Source organism: Larus michahellis, chromosome 1 (genome assembly GCF_964199755.1).
Source record: "Larus michahellis chromosome 1, bLarMic1.1, whole genome shotgun sequence".
NCBI lineage: Eukaryota > Metazoa > Chordata > Aves > Charadriiformes > Laridae > Larus > Larus michahellis.
Genome location: NC_133896.1, coordinates 138,056,976 through 138,073,355, shown reverse-complemented (window position 1 = coordinate 138,073,355; position 16,380 = coordinate 138,056,976).

The following is a 16,380-nucleotide window of genomic DNA, read 5'->3' as shown; positions in this document are numbered from 1 at the left end:
TGCCAAATAAAAAAAAAATAATAAATTACCTTTATCAGAGTAATTTTCTGAAAGGTGGCTCTACCATTGCTGCCAGCACCCAGAGCCTGGTAGCCACGTCCACAGCCTTTCGTGTTCGGCACACTTCATGTGCTCAACAGAAGTCCATCAGACAGTATTTCCTTCGGCCGGCCAAAGGAAATCCTGCTTGATTCCTCCCTGGTTTATTCTGGGTGCAGCCTTATGGCGAGCGTCTCATGCCTTTGGGTTTTCTGCCGGTTAATAGACCTGGGCTGCCCGGCAGCTGCATCTTCAAGAGCTACACGTAAAGATGTTCAAGAGGATTTCAGACTCGTTAATAATTTTTTACATTGTTACCTCAAAAAAATATTTACAGCTTTCCTTAAACATCACAACTAACTTTCTGCTTTTAATATGCATTTGTCCCATGGGTTTTTCACCCATTAAGATAGATTAAGTGACTATTCTAATGTACAATAGCAGATTTTGCCCTGTGGTTTAGTGGCTGGCTGTGGTTGACTGATACCCAGCCCTCTGAATCCCTGCTGAGTATCTAAGCTCTATGAGCTGCAGTGAATGCATTTAATCTACATAAAAAGAACACAAATTGCATGTTAGCCTTTTTGAGCCCAGTAATCAGTTTTACAGTTTACTTGGTACGCTTCTCCGCAGTCCTAGTGGCTCCAAGGAGGTTCCAAGGATTCTTCCTCGTTTTTTTTTTTTTTTTCCCTACACGTCTCACATAGAAGAAAAGTGTTTGCATTTTGATTGTGCTCATTCCCTGACCCCTGTAATTTAACCATTGTTCATATTTAGTGCCGACTGGAGTCCTGCGGGGCAGCTGATAACAATAATTTGTAATAAAGCATACGCAGGCTCCATTTTTTTGTGTCCTTGTTTTCCCTAATAATGCGAAATTAAATTTGTTAATTAAAACAGATGAAATCAAATAGGATTCTGGGGCTGCAAAAATACATGGATTATCCTGCCCTCACATTTGGGGCGATGATAATATTTGGCATGTATATAGTGCTTCGAAGCGGCGTGGCAGTTAATCCTTACCCTACCGCCCCTCCGAAGTGTGTTGTTATTCCTCAATTTGCAGATGAGGATGCCTGAGCAAAGAGGTTAACTCCAGAACCAGCCAAAGCCTGCGCAGGCACAAGTGGCTTACTGCAACCTCCCCCACAAAGTGTGGGGTTTGGATGATCAGGAGATGACCGGGGAAGCCTGTAGGTCCCCCGAGCTTTTATGGGGTGGGGAATTTGGGGGTGACGTCCTGAAACGGGGCTCAGAGGCTGTGGATTCAGTCACTCCAAGCCAGAGGCACGTGGAGCATCCTGCTGGTCCTGTCATGTCGCGTGTAGGCCACGAGGTGCAAACCGAGTTGCTCCTCTGCCAGCTGTTCCCCGGCATGGCATGCAGATGAGAAGCTTGTCCCAAAATTATTATAATCCCAAAGACATACATGCTCTTCGGGACTCAGAAAAAAAGCAAAACTAAACTAACGACTAAGGGGAAAAACATACAAAATACCCTTTAGACCAAACAGTTCTCTGGCAAAATGCGGTTTCAGCTAAATATTTTGTGGAGTAACGCTGATATCAGTGTTGGCAGATGAGAAAATATTTTAACCTTCCATCTCAACTCAGTTCCAGCTCAGGTCATTTTGATGTTTTCAGTGTTGCCGTGTTCATACGCGAATACACTTTGGTGCGCGAGTGAAAACAAAAAAGGAAATTAAACACGCCAAAACACGATGTCTTGGCAGCCCTGCAATTTATTTTGGAGGAGAGCTGGGGTTTCTGGGGCACTGCAGGACGCGGCGCTCCCTGCTAGGGCTCGGTGCTGCTCCCTCCCCCTGCGCTGCAAATTCCTGAACGGCGAAATCCCGGTTCCTGAGCAGCTCTGGTGGAGATAAGGTGTGAGATGATGGGAGGGTGCACAAGCTGGGGCTGAGGTTGGCGGTGACTAGTTTTCTCTTTATGACTCATGGGCTATAAAAGTCCTCTGCTGTGCTGGGGGAAAGGGGCTGCAGCCTTCGGCTTCTTCTGTGGTACGTGGGCTGGGGTGGGAGCATCAGACCCCCCTGCTGGGATGAGCAACTGATTCCGCCTAAAAGGCTCGGTTTTACCCTGTTACGGGGGAATAAAGGGTGATCCTGAAACTGTGGCCCACCGCTCGAAGGGCTGGGAAGGAGGCAAGGTGCCATCTCAAAAGGAGACAGGAGCTGATGGCAGGTGACAGGACTCTCCCAGAGGGATCAGCCTGGGTATTCCTCATGCACTGCGGGCTCCCCAAAGGCATGGAGAGACGCAGGGTATCCTTGCTGAAGGGGATGGTCATAAATCAGCCCATGGCATGAGCTAATGAGGAAGATGATGAGGGGTGAGAAGCTGAGGGCGACTGATAGCAGACAAAGCTGATGCTGCTGGGAATGTCCCACACGGCCGGGAAAGCGGCTGGCAGCCTCTGTCGGCTGTAACAGACAAGGTTAAAAGGATCATCTCCATATTCTCCCCCAAAATACCTACCTTCAGCAGACAGTATATTCTGGCAGTTCAGAAGGGTGAACGCTGCAGAAAGCTGTGAGGATGTCAAAAACAGATTACATCTTTTTTCCTTAGAGGAAATCTTCAGGACATCTGGAGGACAGCTATAAAATGTTCCTATTTTATGTTTTAATTACATTTTGAGATTGTTAGGCTAAGCATCCTGCGCTTTAAAAAGAGCAAACTTCAAGCTCAAAGTATACAGAAAATTAAAAGATCTACCAATAACTGTAGCTGTGTTTTGGTTAGTTGTCACTTGTAACTCAGTATATTATAAATAATGGAAGAGGGAACATTAAAACATGAGCTCCAACAATTTTCACCAAGAGTCCGACAAAGAAACAGACTATAGGTGTTGACAAGAATTGTTTGGTGGAGAATGATATTGCATATTGCAGAGCCTGTGAACACCAGCTTTACATAAACTTCTTCCATATGAGACGTTAATCAGGATGGAGAACTGAAGGATCTGAAAACAATCAGCATCTCTCCTCTCAAACCCCTAACGTTCAGCGCGAGGAGTTCGCGGCACCCCTGTGCGGTGGGAATGCAGGAGGATCTAGGGTAGCCGTGGGTGGATCGGAGGTGGCCACATCTTCTGCGGTGTGTCAGGCAGGCCCTGGGCTGAGAGCCCCACGTCGGCCAGGCTGAGCCGGATGAAGGAAGGGACTTGCTTTGGGGAGGGGCATGGGAGACGGTGGAATGAACTTCTGAACCAGGGTGAACCGGACCCAAATGAGCCCGGGACAGGTGTTACAGTGGTAAAAAATGAATAAAAGGAGGAGCAGAAAGTGCCTGGGAGGTGTAAAAGAATCAATGCAGGGGGAAGCCAGCAGCAAAGGAGACAGAGCCGCGGATGTACACGTGCAGCTGAGATAAACTGATGGATTATTACAGTTCTTGCAAAATTACTTCAGTGATAAATGAGAGTATTCACGAAGTTAATGTAATAGCTATATGCAAAATATGAGTATATCTTCAGATATACTGATATGAATATATTTCATATGTACGCGAGTATATATGAAAATATATAAGCATGGTTTGCATATCTTTTGAACTTGAATTTGGGAGGAGGGAGTAATTTTCAGAAAAGTAGGAAATTGTATTTGACAATTTCTAAGCAAGATTTCAGTTTTGCGTTTTCAAATGACACTTTCATTTTCATAAATGAAAAATGCATTTGAAAAAAAAAAAAGATGGGGGGGCGGTTGTCCCTATTTACCTTTGTATGAAGGTCTAGTGGTGGAATACAGTTTGATTGCAAAATATATGCTGTTCCCAAGGGAACTGCTGCTTGAAAGGGTTCACTAGCTGTGATTAGACTGATCAGACGATCATTTCCTCTCAGCCTAAGCGAGTATAAAGCCAGAAAAAGTCAATTGGCTTGAAGGACCTGTGTTACAGTCACCCAGCAAGCTTTGCTTCCTTGGGTAAAAAGGACCAAAACAAAGTTGTTGTTATGACCAGAGTACTGCTTTTAGCTCAGAGAAGCACCTGGGCTGAATTCAAGGACTGGATGCACAAATGTGGTTGGTATCTCCTTGTGATGTTCTCGCACCATGCCCATTTAAACCAGCAGTGATTTCATCATTTCATGTTAGGAGCAAAACTAGCCTGAAAGCACGGGGCACAGCAACTTCCTAACCATAACGGCTCTTTTTTTGGTGCTAAACTGATTAAGGCAGCATCACCCTGGGAAGGCTCAAGGGGCCATGCCCAGATCCCCGGTGCCTGTCATCAGTCTGATGCATCCATCATCTCTAGCCCCTACCAGGGAAGGCCACCAGGCCATCCGTGTCCCCGCTGATCCCAGAACCTGGCGTAGGGATGCTCCGGAGTCTGGCGGGACCTCTCTCCTTTGTTTCTGCCCAGCCCTCCCCACTGGGGCTGGATCTGCGTGTTACGGTAGGTCAGATCTTCGGCACACACGACTTGGGAATGCACTGTTAAGAGCACTGCTCCAAATTATTACCCATTTTTCATGTTCTCTTTCCTTTTGTCTCTCTAAATGCACTTGGGGGATATTTGTGAGGGGTTTTAAATATTTTTTTTTCTGCAAAATCAACCTGAAAGATTAATGCAAAGTCAAGCAATCTTCTTTTACTTAAACGAAGTCACTCGCACATATACTTTCACTCCCCACCTCTTGGGGAGTGAATATTTATACATTGAATTCTGCAGTAATTATTTAACTCCAGTGTGCCTACCGCCCACGAGAAATGCCAGTGCTACACTTGCTCTTTCAAGCAACATGGTGTATTTGGGACTTTAAGAGAGTGAAGCTAGAACAATCCCAAAATCGGAGCATTTAATCCCACAAGTAACTACACAGAACCAGGCGGGAGTGCCTTCGGAGCATTTCAAGCATCTGTGCTCTGCAGGATGAGGCTCGAGATCAGAAAGAGAAGAGAAAATCTCTTGGTCGTGTGCCCAGCTTCCCTCGCCTCACTCTCAGGGCTGTCGCCACGTAACCCCAACCCATGGTCCTTCTCATCTTGCGTGGCCACAGAGATGTGCCTCGGCCTCTGGTCTTGGCAACTGTGCTACATACCAGGTACTTTCTAACCCCAAAAGTCTAAACTAAGTTTTCCTTTCCTTGACCTTTGGCCAACACTCACTGTCCTAACATAAATAATTCCCCACCTTTGTTTAAACTGTTAAACTGGAGGTATTTATTGCTTGTCGTCATATTCCCTGGGATTTTCCTCTCTCTGCTTAATATACTGGTGATCTGCAGTCACTCTTCTCAAGTCTTTACCCTCCCATCTGCCCGCCCTTCCATCCATCCCTCCTGACCTGAGCCCATAGACAAGTAATGCATTTCCAGCCAACCTACAGGGAAAATGAACTTGCCTCTGGAGGGACGGAGATGGAAGGGCATGGCGGCGGCCCAGGGGGCAGGCTTGTCATGAAGACCTTACAGAGCCCACCAGATCGTCACCATTTTCACTGGACGAGTAGCGACTGATCCCATGTAACCCTGCTCCCAAACAAGGCTATTATACCCAAGCTGCAGGACAGTCAAATTTCATTATCCCTTCCGCAAAACATATGGAGGAAACAAAATATTGGAGGATACTCCAGTGACAGCTAATGACATTACTGAAATTACTATAAATATCATCTTTAATCTAATCAAAAACAGTATATCAAAGGCATTAAAGCTGCAGATGCTTACTGTGCCAGGGGGGAACCAAATGAAGCCTTACAGATGTGTCATACTGTGAAGTTATATTTGCATAATAGAAAATGAATGCTGGTTGTATCTCAGATTTCTGCTGCTTTTTAAATCCGGGGGATCTGGACGTTACATTTAGCGAAGATCTTTTTAGGTAGCCTAAGGTTTGGGCAGACAAACAAAAATACAAATCAGCTGCAGGCCTGGCAAAAAAACTCCCAATGTATGGTCAATTTATCCCTTGCTAATTATTACCTGGGCTACTCTGTCATGTATTTAATTAGCATCATTTCTCTTGAAAGCACATTTTGCTGAACTGATGCTGACTGTGGGGTGAGAACCAACAAAGTAACATCAATCAGTTAATTAACTGGTTAACACATTTCCTTCCTTCTTAATTTCTGCTTTTGATTTTCATTTAGCTGCTTTGAGGATCTGAATTTCCAGGAGGTTTTTTTCTGGGCAACCGGAGGCAGTGATGGGTGAGAGGCGCCCTGCCAACATGGCCTTTGCGATATTATTTTGCTATTGTAGGGAAAGGATGCTTTTGTGCCCTCGTGGGGTCCCTAGCACCGCCGTGAGCACTTTTGGGAAATAAATTAACAGGTGTGCGTTTATTAAACACAGGCACAATCCTGCTTACTGCTGGAGAAATTAACAGAGACAGCACACCTCCCACCGCTGGGCTCGAGTTTCCCCTCCGGTGCACAAAAGAGCAGGAGATGCTCCCAGATTTCAGCACAGCATTACTTCCTGAGCCAGAATATTTCCACAATGTCAAAGCTACAACAACTTCGGGCTTCTACGAGCACAGACCAAGACACACTGACCGACCTGGGTGATGCACTGCTTCCCTCGCAGCATGCTCTCCTATGTCAACCAAGAGCACTACATTGCTGGGACTGTGGAAATCTCATTAAAACAGAGAGAGACTAATAACATTTTCATTTGACCTCGTTCCAGCAGAAGGTACAAAGCTAGGAAAAGAAGAATCTGGTGGGTTTTTTTGGTTTTGCCTTAGGTTCTTGTCTGCTCTCCTATTTGGTCACCCGTTTCAGCAATGCCTCTCTCCAAAGACTACTTAAACATCAACCGTGTCCTTGTCTGAGTCATTCTGGTCTCCCAGAGGCCCTACCTCCGGCCGCCCTGGCTTTGGTCATGCTCCAGCTTCCCTCTTTGGTGGGATGAGAATAGCACTTGTTTCTGGTAGAGCAATCCAGTTGCGCACACGTGTGATGCTGGTGTAAAGGATCAGCCAAGTGTTTCCCAACCACCTCATGCAGTTGGGCTACACGGGAGAAGGTGTAGGTCCAGCAGCAATGTGTTTTATCTCCCCCTATTCAGCTCTTTGGAAGGATATTTTGGGGTTGTCCTAAATGGACCATGGTGGGAATACACATTATAAAGGCAGAAAAGGCTGATATGGTCCTGGTATCTTGGCACGAGCATTGTGGAAGTCCGTGGTCGCCCCTGTGCTCATAAACCCCAGCAGGAGCATTGCCCTGAGCAAGACAGCAGAGTTGTATCTTCATGGGGCGGCTCTGGATGGATTTCACTAGACTGCACACTAGATTTTACCTGGCACGGGGCCCACATGTGGTCTCTACTGGAAAAAATGGATTTTGCCCTAAAAGATTATGTGCCTGGATTTATTTATGCAGCAATTTGCATGAAGATATTCAATTTAAAATTAGTCCCCCAAAAGCACCAGGAAAAGAAAGAGGCTGACTGGAAAAAGGATTTCTGTTCAGCCTTAATTTGAAGTGGAAAATAATGTTTGTACTGCTGCATGCCAAATATATTAGAAGGATTTGAGATTATAATATAGAGTAGGTTAATGGCAGTTTCATAATCTAATCTGCTGTTGAATTCTGATTTTAGCAACCATCTTTCCTCCCCGAGCTTAGAAGGTCTTTGTGTTTCCGTAAACTCCAGCAGATTCAGAGTTCAGAGTTGAAAGCTCAGTGATTTAAATTCGCCATGCTGCTAAGTGCTAAGGCTTAAGAGCAGTGAATAACTGCAGTGTGGAGTCTGTGGTACACCAGGACTTCTCCAGCTCCCTGAGCCAGTGACCAAATCCATCCCAGGGATTTGCTTCCCAGCCCCTGTGGGCTGTTGCCCGTAGGGTGCCATATGTTCCTGCCCCTTTTGCAAAGGGTGCCTGCACCCCTGCACTTGGACAACTGCCCAGAGGCAGGACACACCAGCAATTTAGCTCGTTTTGGCTATAATACCTCATTTTCCGAACCTTCAGCGGACAAGGATGTCAAAAGGCAAGCCCCAGAAACGCAGGCCGCGTTGCACGGTGCTCCTGGGCATCCCCCTTTTCTTGGGGGCCATGGGCTGCACGCACCCATATTCCATTCGCTGCCCATTTCCTCAGAGAGGACAGCAAGCAGGGAACGAGATCTGCTGGTGTGGACCTCAGTGGGACCCTCAGTCCATAAATCCGACCCAGCAGCACGGCCCAAAGGCTGGTTCCTCTGCGTGCTTTACAGGGACGCTGAGCGCGTTGTGCTCCATAGCAGCAGGTCTGAGGTGCAGAAGCACCGCATCGCGTTGGGTTTATCCAGCTGCCTGAAAGGACCTGAGCTGACTGTGCCTCTCAAATGATGCTTTTAACTCAGCTCGAGTGAAAATGTTGACAGACACAACGTGGATTTAGTACTTTGATACTTACGGGAAAAGGCTGGGGAAGGAGGAGGGGGATGTCCGACTGTTTAGAAGGGGAATATTTAAGGAAGATGCAGCAGAAGAAGCAGTCGGCAACTGGTATGCCTAACCTACAAATGTCAGCTTTACAAAGTGAGTCAGTCTAAAAATAACCTCCAATTGTCTCCCAGCTACTCCAGCAACACAGCGAAAGCGCAAGTGGTTGAGAAAAATCACCAGAGGGGGGAAGAAGGATTCTCTGTCTGGCTTTTTTTTTTTTAAAAAGCCTATGCTTTTAGAAATTTCCTATTAAAAAATGAAGCAAATACCAGGCTCTTAGAAGTCTAGATACAAGTTAACCTTCTTTTATTGTGTTCACTCTATTTATTTTGCTTCTATTTATTTTACCTATGAAAGGCAGCATAGTCTGAATTCCAGATATTCCCCGGAAGATTGCATGAGAACATACCCCCCCTTCAGACTTTCTAGACTCAATATTTCAAATGAGAGTATTGAATATCTCTCCCTATAATTTGCACGCTTTCTTTTTTAGCAGTCTCCCTCTTCGTTTCTGCCCTGTGAACTATTCGTTTCTCTTTTCAGTGATCATTGAAACACAGTCTGTCTATGGCAGCATTAAATGAATCCGTGATAATATTTCAGAATCATTTTTAATGCATGATCCATAAATCTGTAGATGCTTTCTTTTGGGTTTTTTTTCCGCCACTGTGTGAAGCCATTGCTCTACAACAGGTGCGTACTGGCTTCAGATGTAGTAAGCCAGAATAATGCCGGAACCGATCCATCCCTATGCACTACCATTTGGTATAGCAAACCCACCAACCAACCTGAAAGGAAAGACCTGAAACATGTGACATTGTAAACAAACAAAAAAAACCACTTTTGAAAGACATGAAAACTAAATACCTCTCCAACGATGTATAGGGCTGCTTACCTGCAAACGTTACTGAGGCAGAACATGCTGCTGGAGATTGGAGGAGCTATTTCTCCTATTAATGCTACATAATTCTCTGATTTAAGGTCTCCCTCCCAGCTGGGAATGAAGGTGCCAGGAGTCTCTCCAACTGTGGACTGGGGCATTTTCCAGAAGCTGAGGTTTTAAACAGTTAAGCCGGGAAAGTACCATTTTTGGACAGAAAACATTCCTCATCTGCTCTGTTATATTCCCCTTTTCTACTCTGTGAGTGTAAAAAAAACCCCAGCAGGGTTCCTGACATAGACTCCCCAAGTCTTGTGGACCCCAATGGTATAGGCATTGCCATATCAAGAGCAGACCAAAAATGGTCAAGCTTGCTACTGGTGATGCTGCTGGTCAGGAAAGATCAGCTGCGAGGACGTGGAGGAGCATGTGATGAGGTAGGTGAGGTACCAGGAGGGGAGAATGCTGCACTGAAAATATGCTGTGCCCAGGGTGGGATGATGGCAAGGGCTGGTGTTCCTCTAGGACCAGTTCCTCAGCTGGTGTGGAGTCATGAGTGCTGCTCCGTGATGGGTTTGCGCCAGTGGTGGGACCGGTCCCTCTCCTCCTAACACCATGTGGGCAGGCCAGGTATGGAGGACACAAACGATAGTGTCACACAAGCGACTCTTCTTCATGGGGAAACAGTGTCAGGCACCTTCATACATTTACCCTTACCTGGGCTGTACTAGGCTTTAACACCGCATGGTAGCGGGCTGAATGCACCAGAGCCTGGGAATGCAAGGACAATGCAGAACTGGTGGCAGTAAATCACACATTTGGGCACACTGGAAAGCACAAAGCACTATTAAGCTGTTAATTGATTATTTGAATTTTCCCTGGATTCACTGGAATCAGCCCTGGAGATGGACTCACACCGTGGAAATCCAGCTAGACTTGGGCAGACCATGAGGTTTGGGCTTCAATCGTTCAACGTTTCAGTGTTGCAGGAGCTCCATATGTGGCTCAAACATGCCAGATGGCCTAAAACACACACTGTCCTAAATACTCAACACCTCTCCCGCCCTGCAAAGCCACCGAACACCAGGCACGTAGTAAACACAGAACTGAACCCCCTCGAATGTGAGCTAGCGATAGCAAAATTGAGTACTCGATTCAAGAGATCATTTCTCCAGTTTGTGTGGCAAATCGATTTGTTTTACTCACTGATGCCCACTTCCCCAGTTCATTTAAATAACACCTCTCTGGAAGGGTGGATGGCAGGAGGCTTTGGTGACCGAAAGCCAGAGTTGTTTATATTTACATCATTGGTCTGGATCCAACAGAGACTGATAGTGAAAGAAAATATTAGCCATCTGCCCAATGCTTGACAGCCTTGCTAGCAATAAAACCGAGAATGGATTAGATATGGAGGTGGTCTGAATCTCCCTTGCTAGGGTTGGCCTTCCAGCTTGGAGAGGGACTTCCTTGACGAAGCAGAGCTCTCGGTCCTCTTGCCACCCTTACCACCTGCTGTCAGACCAGCAGGCAACTCCGGCAGTCTCCACCGGAGACTCAGCTTTTGTGAATACTGACTTGTTACAAATACTGAAGAAAAATATTGAAGAGCAGAAAAAATGGCTCTGTATAAGCCATTGCTCTTTGTGGTGATGCATCGCACTGTTTATGAACTAACAGATGCCACACAATGTCCAGTATTCATGGCAGCGCTTGCAAGGGTGCAGTTGGAAGGTAGACCTTGCCCATTACTACATTATTGCAATGTTTTTGCCGAAACAGAGTCCTGTATTTTAATATTTCCTACTTGCAATTGCATTTTACCACATACTAAAATGCCTCAGCTGTAAAGATAATACTTTACAGCCTTAGATCTGAGGTGTAGGTAGTTCCATATTCAACCTGGCAGGCACCACCAGCGAATGCACAAGAGGTGGAAGGTGGCAGCCTACAGCTTTGCTTCCCATTTGCCACCATGGCTATGGCAGAGGGATGTCTGTAGTGACCGTGTGGGCCACTTCTCTGCCCAAGAGACTGCCTTTGAAACTGCTGTCAGTAATGAGAGGCTATTGGGGACACATTTGACTAGTAAAAGCCTCTCTTCTTGGTTTGACTAAGTAGATAAAATATCTTAAACCTCATTCAGAGGGTGGGTACACCTGAGAATAAATGGTGCTCTGGAAACTGTTGGGCTTGTAGCATAATCCAGCAGCAGGGATGGGTAAGGAGAAGATGGCGTTCCCATGCCCGGATGGACAACATGGCCCATCTCATACCACCAAGCTTGGCTTCGTACTACGCTGCTCACGTGGGAAGCAAGGGAAGGGGCAGTATGCCACGCTATGGCCTGGGGTTTTGGTCCCTTTTGTCCTCTGCCATCCAGGCAGAGACCCCCAGCCCACGTCTGTGGGTGCTCAGAGAGCACACGTGTGCGCTGGGGTCACGGGCCCAGCCCTTTGCAACCTGCCCAGTAGAGTGGGCAGGAGGAGCTGCAAAACTGGTTGCTCCTGGTGGCAACTGGATCCCCCACAACGCGGAGCACAGTGGGCAGCACCATCCTTACAAACAAAGCATTTCAACTATGAGCAGTTGTGGGGTGACAACGTGTTTGTCTCTGTTTGACTGGGTCAGTGGGTTTCAGCAAATGATATCCCTTCTTTCTCACACAGTGCTCCTGTGGCCAAACGTTTGTACCGCCTTGCCTTTATTGTGTGTCTCGGCCAGAAAGGTCCCTACCGCAAATGATGGACTTCCATCATACCGGCGACACTTTATCATGTAAGGCAGTAATAAATGCATGGAGAAGTACCATGCCTCAGGACAAGCTGGGCACTGTGCAAAGGTCACTCTCTTCAGACCCTAATTGCTCAGCAAAAGTGACATTTAAAATGCATATCATTAAAATCATAACAAATTTATTTACCTCCTCCTTTATTGGGATCACTTTTGCATACATGACACATTTGATATATTGCATGCTATGGAGGTCAGAGTGCATTTGCATCATAAAATAATGTCTCGTGGAATCACGATGACACGGGGTGCCAGGCTCCGAATATTACTCATGCACTGGCTGCTCTTGTAGGAGCTGTCACAAAATCCCAACAGCCGGAGAGGGTCAACACTCTCTTGAGCTTTGTAGGAAGACAGTATGGCGGCTGCTTTCAGAAGAGCAGGTTATATTGCAAACGTAGTGGGCAAATAATATGGTGAACTCTTCTGGACAGTGAAAAGAATGTAGGAGCAAGAAGCACATACAAAAACATGCGCATGTGCATCTCTGGCTCAGTGCTGAACCATTTCTTCAGTGCTAGGATTGACACACATATATACATATGTGTGTGTCTCTCTATCTTTCTTTCTGTCTCAGAAGGCAGCATTCAAGCCAATATTTTTTTAGGAACTGGTTACAGTGCTCTTCTAACATGTCTAATAGGTGTTTTCTCTCTCGCTTGCCATTAGACTTCAAACACTGCATTTTAGCTTCATCAGCCTGAAAACCACATTCGCCATCAGAGCTGTTATCATAACACCTCTATGCTCCTATTTGCTGTAATATGATTAGTTGAAGGCAGGCAAGCTAAAAGCAAGTTCAAATAAGACAGAATTATTTCAGGTAGTCTCAGTATTCTCTGTTTCACTTATGTGCATTCATTTCTTTTGTTCATGGAGTTATTTACTTACCTTTTAATGTGCTTTAGGACGCTTGGAGCTGTGCACCGTGTAAGAGAAAAAAGGTATTGTGAGTATAATCATGACGGCCTGACGTCAGTGCCAGAGGCTGAAGGAGATCTAGCTTCCTCTCTTAACTGAAGATGAAATAAATCTAACTAGGTATTTCTCCATGTGTTTAGCTCCCTTCTTCTACACAGAGACTGTGGAGGACCGAGGGCTCGTATGCTCTCCCAAAGCATGCAGAAAATGTTTATTTGCTGCTTTACAAGGCCTGAACCAAAGCCTACTGGACTCCTTCCAGTCCATTGAATTTTGTTGTTGGTTTGTTGGTTTTTTTTTTTAGTTAAAGCTGGGAGAATGTTTTTTGGCAAGTAACGAATTTGTCAAAAAATGCGGTTTTGAAGAAGCAACTGGCAGAACTGAGTCCAACTTGGTAAAAAGATTTAGCTGGACAAGAAATAGAAAACATTTGTAAGAACATAACAGAGACTTTCCATGTTTTTCTTTGGAAATGATCTATTTGTTCCACGTGTGACATTATTTAGAGGCTACAAAAAGGGGTCTGGGCTGGTTAGACCCTTTAGTCAAATCTCTTCCTTTGGTTTTTCAGACTGGCCACTGAACCGACGTGTCCTATGGCAGTTTCTTACTCTTTTCCATCCCATCTTCTCTGCTCTTATCATTTTTGCTTGCTTCTTGCTGCCTGGCTTCATAATTTCCAATGCTCCTGCCCAGCACAGTTTCAGCTGAACAGATTCTTATTAATCTCCAAATTTATTGCAAGCTAAAGATGCCGCCATTGGCTGGCAGCAACCTCTTATGTTATAGCTTATGCAAAATATAGCCAACACCAGTGGCATGCTGTGCTTTCCCGTATTGATCTCAAAACACACTGTAAAGTAGACTGGAGGTAAAATCTGTAACCTGTGTGAGATTTGCCAGTGGGACAAGGTATTATTTCCTCTTCGCTATGGATAGGGAACAGTGAAAAGCCACAATGGACTAGTCTCCCACCCATAACAGACCCTTCAAAGTGTAACCCTTCAACCCTTCAATGTTGCTGATGGCTAAACCTACAGGATAGTATCCCATGCCTCTGTCCCAGGCAGAATTCCCTCTGATCAAAGCAAGTCAAGTCAGCGAGGGTTGCCTTTTTCATCGCTGCCTTGGCCTGTTGCTGATCCCTACAGATGTGTGAAGAATATTCCAGCCTGAGACCAGGATCAGACCCCAAGTTCTTGGTTTTCCTGGACGCCTCCTTTCTAAGGTCCCCAGTCCGGCATCCAGATGAGCCTTGCAGGGGGCTGGATGCGTATACGGAGCCGGGGGGGGACGTGAGCAACTTTTGCAGGCGCGAAGGCTGGCATGCAGACTAGCATCCTCCTCCCGATCCAGCTGCCACACTCCTAGGAAGATCTCTTGGCGATGCCAGCTTGCAGCTCCAGTGATGCAGGGAAGATGGGAGCACAAGAGCAGCTCCCCATGGTGGGGGATTTGGCTTGTGCCGCAAACCGGGAGCCAGCTCTGGAGCTGTCTGCCCTGCTGCTTTTGATTGACTGCAGCTGGTTGTTCGCTCTCAGCTAGGTTGCTTCTGGAAAGCCTGTCCGTTTGACCTGTCTGCCTCCTTCCCGGCGCTGAGCTTCTTCGCAGCTGCCTCATTTCCTCCCTGCGAGTGTAACAGAGGCAGCCTGAAATCTCTCTGCCCGTTGCGCTTCCAAGTGACTTTCCATCTATTTAATCTACCATTAAAACTTAATGCAAGGACTTACTTTCAGAAAAAAAAAAAAAAAAAAAAAAAAAAAAAACCCAGAGCATTCCTTTCCTTTTATGATGTTGCCTGATTTTTAGCAACTACGCCCAGATATTTGTTTGACAGCTATAAATCAGGAACTCAATCAAATGCCCGTACCAACCACATACAGGAGTTTCCCTGGGACATTGCTCTCTCTTTCTTTCCTTTTTTTTTCTTCTGCACAGCAGGAGTGAACGGCATAATAGTGGATATTGGAAATAAACTCTTGAGCAGTGGAAGGGCCATCATTAGTGCTGACAAAAGCAGCTTTTGAGGCTGAGCCAAGATCAAATAAATGAGAACTGGTAGGAGAAGCTGTCGTGTTTATGAACAGCTTATGAATGCGAGGTTCAAGTTATCACTTTTTTGGAATCAATTAACTTTTGTGATACTCTCTATAGATGTGTCTAAGATGAGTGTTTCCCTTTGGTTTAAGCAGAGATACCTTTGTCCCGAACTGTTAATTATTTCTCCTTGGGTGGAGCAAGAGGCTTGCCCTAATTTACTTCCAAGCTGTTTAACTGTCCTTTCCCTTCCCTCTTTCACAGCTCTCCCCCACCCAGACTTCCCCGCTGAAAGCACCTGAGGGGCCAACCTCACCCCAGAAGGACAAGGACACACTTATCATTTGAAAACACAGGAGGAAAGAGCCAGGCTGCTCTTTTCAAAGGGGGATTTGTCAGGATATCCCTGCCGCCACAGCCAAAACGTGCACTGACCACAAGGACCCTACTTTCACCTTCATCCAAGGAAGAATTTAATTAATCTTTCCGTATTGGCAGGCGAACAACATTTCCTGAAGAGAAAAATAAATGTTAATTTCCAGAGGTAATTAACAGTCACTGAATGAGACTAAAGGGCTTTCATCAAAATTACCAATCAGCTCAAATTTGAAGAGATTCTCTCCTCCTCATTGCTTCTTCATCTCATTCAGCCAGTCCCGCTGAATTAGTGCCTAATAGAGTCTCAGACATATTCATATCCTGTCAAATTCCCATCCTCCCAAGGAACTGTCCCTTTCAAATGGTAATACAGAGGGCGTATGATGTGCACTCATTGCTATTTCGGATTTAACAGCTGGCTGCGTTGCACCAAGGGTAGCTGTGGAAACTTAAATAAGGGATGTGCGCGCGCGTGTGTGTGTACATGTGTGCGTGTAAACGCCCACTCTTTTGCAAATGATACCCTTTATCTTAAATAATGCTCTCTTAATAACTCCTCGCAAGCTAATTCTCTTTTTTAGCCCACCACGGCTGCCGAAGGAGAGAGCGGTGCAGCTGTACAGCAGCCAAGAGCGTGGTCTCACCCCACAACCCAGCTGCGCAACTCCTTTCCCCAACAAGTTCCCACTCGGCAGATGACTAGGGCCATCATCAGTACTGGGGCACTGGTGGCCTTCGTCAAGACCTAAGGGTTTAAGAAAGGCTCTCTTCAGGCTGTCCTCACCGTGGCCAACTGCAGGACAGCTCCAGGTGGTTACTCCTTACTACACGGCTTCAGATGTTCTCAACGCAGCTCAACACACGCACGTTGGGGTGCCTGCACAAAGGGATGGATGGTCTCAGGGCTGGTCTCCACAGAGCAGTAGGAG